Consider the following 6,917-nt stretch of genomic DNA (forward strand, 5'->3'; position numbering starts at 1 on the left):
ATCAGGTTGAGATTGTTGTTCCCATACCCACTGTATGCAACTATGCTTCGCTGTTTATTTATATCCCTACCAATGGTTGTGAAATTTTGCATCAACCACAACCATTGTATGTATCTTATTGTACAAATTTTTTTATCTGAAATCATGTGTGCTTCAACCACTATGAGCATAGCTTCTTCTTTTTTGAGTTGACAAGTATAGCTTCTAGTAAAGTTTATTGTACCAACATTTTTCTTATCATCGTACATTCCACTGCAAGCGTGTGCTTCTGTGTTTCTGAATATTGTTCTAGTTATAAAATTGTGTTGCCATTAGTATAAAGAAACACAACTTAAAAGACATGGTAATTAATTGTCATATTTAATTGTGAGAATTCTGCCAAAAATGGGATTTACCGTCCTTCCCAAAATTATGCTCCCATGCATCAAGGAAAATGCTTCCGTGGCATAAAGATGCTGCTGCCATCGATGCAGAAACACATCTCAGAAAAGATCGTAATTTTCCATCTAAAAGAAAAGACCGTAGTTACTTGTTGAATCTAATTGTGAAAAATAAACATATTTTCCAAAAATGTTTTTCCGCGACAAAAGGCACGTCATTCCCGGGAGCAGTTTTAGGAAACAAAACTCAGTTTTGGGGTGTTAGCGATTAGGAAGCAGCTAACATTACGATAAAGGCTTTCTCTAACGCGTTCGGTTCACACCGCATATCCCAGCCGCTGCCGAGCGCATGTGGGTCCACACCAGCCGGGCCCGCAGCCCATGTGGCATTTCACTCCGACCCCACCTCTCGGAGCTTTAGAAACCAATACGCTTTGAATACAGAGACGAATCCTCCCATATGGTGTCAGATACGAATCAGTCCTATACCTATACGGCCTTCATGACCCCACCGATTGGAGAGATTCTCACGCTTCAAAATTTGAATCCCGTCCCAGTTCCGGTCCACAACCCCGATAGAACGCGAGGTGCATCCCGAGCGCCCAGAGAGAAATCTCTGCTGTCCATCGATGGACCGGCCGCCACCGGCAATGTACCTCTCGCCGGAATCATACACCCAACTCCTTCTAAGGTATGCTCAAACCCGGGTTCAATCCATTCAAGTTCTTGTTCTTCCGCATCTCATCTCTACATTGGCTTGGGCGGCCAGCTTCTCCTCCATCCCTGATCTAGATCCAAATCGCGGTTGGACGCAACAAGAAGAACAAGAGGAGGGGGTGTTGCTGATTTGGCCGGTAGCGGCGGCGATTGGGCAAGCTGGAGTGAGACTGAACATGAATGCCAGTCCGACTCCTCCACACCAGATCCATCCGCACAGAGTGCCGAGGCCCACCGCCAAGTGAATCGTGAGAACCAAGATCTCCGGCGAGACTCGCCGCCGCGAGATTTCGCCGCTGCAGATATTTCTTACCAGCAGGAATAGGAAACCAACACTACAAACGTGCTGCAATCAGAACGGTCTCCAAGTGACCAATGTACATGGAAAGGAAGGTAACCACATGCTTGTTAGAAATCTCACGCTTGTTTTTCACGCTCGTGTTGAATCATATTGGTGGTTACCTTCTTTTCCAGTCTTTCTGTAGCTTCATTCCTGGTTTGTTCTACAGCAGGGATAAACACTTGTTTGCTGTCAATTGGTTAGAGTTGGTACTGTGGGTATATGAAGACATGTTTCAAGGTCTATTTACACTTGCGTATAAAATGATGTTCAATAAAACAGTTTGCGCTAATCATGCATGCTAGGTAGTAGTATTGTTTCATCCAAATTTATATGCTGAACTTTGGGGTTGTACGGTGGTTTCTGGTTGTAATTGGTTGTCTGAATCTCTGAAGTTCGGGGATTGAGGTGTATAATGATTTCTGTGTAAATGCAAAAGGAACAGTACATGCCCAAAGTGTATTTGTAAAGTGCTTACCTCCATGGGGGATGGAAATTTTTTACCTGCACTTTGAAATAGTTTTAAACGTGAATCAAATGCATAATCTGACAGAAATTGAACAACTTGCAGTTAACATTATACACCGAAATGCCGCTTTAAAGCAGAACCTTACATCATTTTTTGGCAGGATACGTCGTGGGGAAATACCATATCAGCATCAGTCTAAAGAGGGAAGGGTTTGTGCGCTTGAAAAAGCAATGCGTAGCTTTGTTGAACGGAAGTCTGGACAAGTGGTCGCCCCTGAGATTGGAAGAGTATTCGACTCAATCGCAGAGGCATTTGAGTTCTACAACCACTATTCTTGGGAGATTGGGTTTGGCATCCGATATGGTCAATCTAGGACAAATGCACAGAAAAGCAGAACCGTTCAAGACATCGTTTGTGGTTGTGCGGTTAGTATAAATAACCGAAAGTGTTGTGTTGGCTGCTATCCTTGTTATTCCACCATACTAATCTGTGCATTTGTCCTAACAGGCCAAAGAAAGAAAACACGAAGTCAGTAGCATGCAACTGCCAAGCATTGATCAGACTACACCGTACAGCGGATAATGGATGGTATATACACGATTTCAGACCTGAACACAACCACCATTTGTCATCATCGTGCGGCAAGAAACTACATTGGCCATCACACAGGCACATTGACACACACACCAAAGATATAGTGAAGCACTTGAGGAGCAACAACATTGGGATAACCAAGGTTTTTTGTGTCATCGCAAGCTTCTTTGGATCAATGGAGAGTGTACCATTCAACAAAATATCTCTCAAGTATATGTGCAAGAGGATGAACTAAGAGACTGCAGATGATGACATCAGGAAAACAGTTGAGCTCTTCTCTGAACTTAAGAAGAATGACCCAATGTTTGCTAACAGTGTCCTTGTTGACAGCCATAGCAAAATTCAGGTCCTTATGTGGACCAATGGAAGGAGTAGATACCAATACAAAAAATTTGGAGATTCTATCACATTCGACACCACATATCGTACAAACCAGTACGATATGCCATTCGGTCTATTTGTTGGTGTCAACCATCATTTCCAGAGCATAATATTAGGAGGTGTTATGATGAGAAACGAGAAGCAAGAATTATTCGAGTGGGTATTCAAGGAATTTGTTTCATTGATGGGAGGTAAAGCACCTGTAACTATCCTAACAGTAACTATCCTAACAGGTAAATACATTCGTAAGGGTAGCAATACAGAATATTAAATTGTTATCCTATCTTCCTTCTCACATACTGACCATCTCTCTCAAATTAGACCAATGCCCTGCAATGGAGTTGGCTATTGCTAAAGTGTTGCCAGGAACGAAACACCGGTGGTGCAAATGGACCTCATTTATGCACATCTCGCACTTGAAATATCCATGACAGTGAACTCTCCAATACCTGAAAGATGCTTAGAACTTATCTTCAATGCGTGCCGCACTTAATATACAGGGGACGAAGAACTTGTGTCATTTGCATATCTCTTTTGAAGTACTTTGTCAACACACGTATCACACTTTAAAGATCGATGCAGTCATGCAGAAGAACTAAAAGACAATATTCTTAAATGTGTACGGACTTTGCTATATCATACGGCGCACTATAGGGCACGAAGAACTTGTCATCGTTGTGTATCCTTTTTACAGAGCTTTATCCATGCATGAATCACACTTAACATATAGGCGTGTAAGACCTTTTTCGTCGTCCATACCATTGTAGAAACTTTTCTATAGCTCATGACGCGGTTAGGTTATAGACCACAAAGTACTTGTTTTACGTTCAACGCTCTCTTGCAGAGCTTTGTCCATAGACATTCGGAACTTGGTAGATCGATGTGGAAGTACTCTAACTTAATCCTTCGTATCATAAGGACTTTGTTGTAGTATGTGGCGCACTGAAGATAGAGGGAACGAAGAAGTTATAGTATTTCGGTCACTTATTATGAAAAGAAATCATTGATGCACGACTTGCACCTGATAGATACATATGTCGTCCTTGCATATCTCTTGAGAAGGACCTCATTTACGCAAATCTCGCACTCGAAATAGCCATTACAGAGAACTCTCCAATACACGAAAGATGCTTAGAACTTAGCTTCAACGCATGCCGCACTTAATATATAGGGGGGGGGGGGTGCAAAGAACTTGTGTCATGTGCATATCTCTTTTCAAGTACTTTGTCAATACACGTATCACACTTCAAAGATCGATGCGGAAGAACTAAAAGACAACGTTCATCAAATGTGTACGGACTTTGCTATATGATACATGTATACAAGTATCACACGTATCACACTTAAGGTAGAGGGCACGAAGAAGTTATAGTCTTTTGTTCTCTTATTACCAAAAAAAATCATTGATGCACGACTTGCACTTGATAGATAGACATGTCGTCCTTGCATATATCTTGAGAAGGACCTCATTTATGCACATCTCGCACTTGAAATATCCATGACAGCGAACTCTCCAATACCCAAAAGATGCTTAGAACTTAGCTTCAACGCGTGCCGCACTTCTTGGTAGATCGATGAGTAACTTTTGTTACTAGTTACCTTGCTGTTTTTATATTTTCATATTACAAAAACCTATATCTACCATCCATATTGCACTTGTATACAAGGGGGCGAAGAACTTGTGTCATTTGCATATCTCTTTTGAAGTACTTTGTCAATACACGTATCACACTTTAAAGATCGATGCGGAAGAACTAAAACACAACGTTCGTAAATGTGTATGTACTTTGCTATATCATACGACGCACTTAATTCATAGGGCATGAAGAACTTGTCGTCTTTGTGTATCCTATTTACGGAGCTTTATTCATACGTGAACCGCACTTGACATATCGGTGTTTAAGACCTTTTTCGTCGTCCATAACATTGTACGAACTTTTCTATAGCTCGTGATACACTCAGGTTATAGACCACGAAGCATTTGTTTTCCGTTCAACGCACTTTTGAAGAGCTTTGTCCATACAGATCTGGAACTTGGTAGATCGATGTTGGAGTACTCTAACGTCATCCTTGGTATCATAAGTACTTTGTTTTAATATGTGGCGCACTTAAGGTAGAGGGCATGAAGAAATTCTAGTCTTTGGGTCTCTTATGAGGAAAACTTTATTCATGCATGGCTTGCGCTTGAAAGATACACTTGTGGTCCGTGCATATCTCTTGAGAAGGACCTGATTCATGCACATCTCGCACTTGAAATATTCATGATAACAAACTCTATAACACCCGAAAGATGCTAAGAACTTAGCTTTAACGCGTGCCACACTTAACATACCGGGGGACGAAGAACTTGTGTCATTTGCATCACTCTTTTCAAGTGCAAGGATGTTACATGTATCACAACTTACAAAATCGATGCGGAAGAACTCAAAGACAACATTTGTAAATTTTTAAGGACTTTGCTATATGATGCGGCGCAATTAATTTACAGGGCATGACGAACTTGTCGTCGTTGTGTATCCTTTTTAAGGAGCTTTATTCATGCACGAATCGCACTTAACATATCGGTGTGTAAGGCATTTTTCTTCGTCCATAACATTGTAGAAACTTTTCTATAGCACGTGACGCACATAGGTTATAGTCCACGAAGTACTTGATTTCCGTTCAACGCTTTTTTGAAGGGCTTTGTCAATAGACATCCGGAACTTGGTGGATCGATGTGGGAGTACGCTAACGTAATCCTTCGTATCATAAGGACTTTGTTGTAATATGTGGTGCACTTAGTATGGTGGGGGACGAAGAACTTGTGCAATTTGCATCAATCTTTTCAAGTATTTTGTCAATACACGTATCACTTTAAAAGATCGATGCGGAAGAACTAAAAGACAACGTTCGTAAATGTGTACGGACTTAGCTATATGACACGCCACACTTAATTCATAGGGCACGAAGAACTTGTTGTCTTTGTGTATCCTATTTATAGAGCTTTATTCATACATGAATCGCACTTGACATATCGGTGTCTAAGACCTTTTTTCGTCTTAACATTGTACGAACTTTTCTATAGCTCGTGATGCACTTAGGCTATAGACCACGAAGTACTTGTTTTACATTGAATGATCTTTTGAATAGTTTTGTCCATACACATCTGGAACTTGGTAGATCGATGTTGGAGTACTCTAACGTCATCATTGGTATCATAAGTACTTTGTTATAGAATGTGGCACACTTAAGGTAGAGGGCATGAAAAAATTCTAGTCTTTCGGTCTCTTATTAGGAAAACTTTATTTATGCACGGCTTGCGCTTGAAAGATTCACTTATCATCATTGCATATCTCTTGAGAAGGACCTCATTCATGCACATCTCGCACTTGAAATATCCATGACAACAAACTCTCACTAGTAGAAAAAGGGTCAAATGTGAAGCACATTAGTGCCGGTTTGAATTTGAGCCGACACTAATGTGTGCATTAGTGCTGGTTCAAACGGCTAGCCGGCCGCTCTCATTAGTACCGGTTCGGGGCGAACCTTTAGCACCGGTTCGTGCCACGAACCGGTACTAAAGTGAGTGGTGGTAGGATGTTGTCAGTCCGGGGCCCCTCCAGCACCTTTAGTACCGGGTCGTATCACGAACCGGTACTAAAGGTCGTCCTACATAGACCCTTCGTCCACCCGAGCTCGCTCTGTTCTTCCCCTTTCTCCTTTCCTCTCTGTTCTTTTCCTTCTTCCTCTCAAGCTCATCACACATTTTCCCCAAAATTTGTCAAGATTTGAAGGCCCCATCCATTCAAATGATCACAAAGGTTAGCAACTTTGTCCTTTCATCTCTCATTGCTAGATTAGCTCGTGCAATGCTTTATATAGTGATTGATTTTTGAGTTTAGTAATTTGGGAGGAATTATATATATGTGCTAGTATTTGATTTATATGCAATTTGAGGTCAAAAATAACACTTAGTTTGCATATGTAGGTGTGGTTTACTTAGTACCTTCTAAATCTCTATCGTAACCACCGTCGATCGCTCGCAACATCCCGTCAC

At 41.3% G+C, this 6,917-nt stretch overlaps 1 long non-coding RNA gene across 2 annotated transcripts; it reads left to right on the forward strand.

Annotated features, from left to right (window-relative positions):
• Positions 1–934: 934 nt before the first annotated feature.
• LOC123107677 (uncharacterized) lies at positions 935–3,495 on the forward strand. Of its 2 annotated transcripts, XR_006451721.1 has the most exons (5): positions 935–1,071; positions 1,150–1,490; positions 2,067–2,331; positions 2,414–3,114; positions 3,203–3,495. It is a non-coding gene; the product is annotated as an uncharacterized lncRNA (long non-coding RNA). The 2 variants fall into 2 exon arrangements; XR_006451720.1 differs by having other exon boundaries at positions 2,067–3,114.
• Positions 3,496–6,917: the final 3,422 nt, after the last annotated feature.

Source organism: Triticum aestivum, chromosome 5A (assembly GCF_018294505.1).
Source record: "Triticum aestivum cultivar Chinese Spring chromosome 5A, IWGSC CS RefSeq v2.1, whole genome shotgun sequence".
Lineage (NCBI taxonomy): Eukaryota > Viridiplantae > Streptophyta > Magnoliopsida > Poales > Poaceae > Triticum > Triticum aestivum.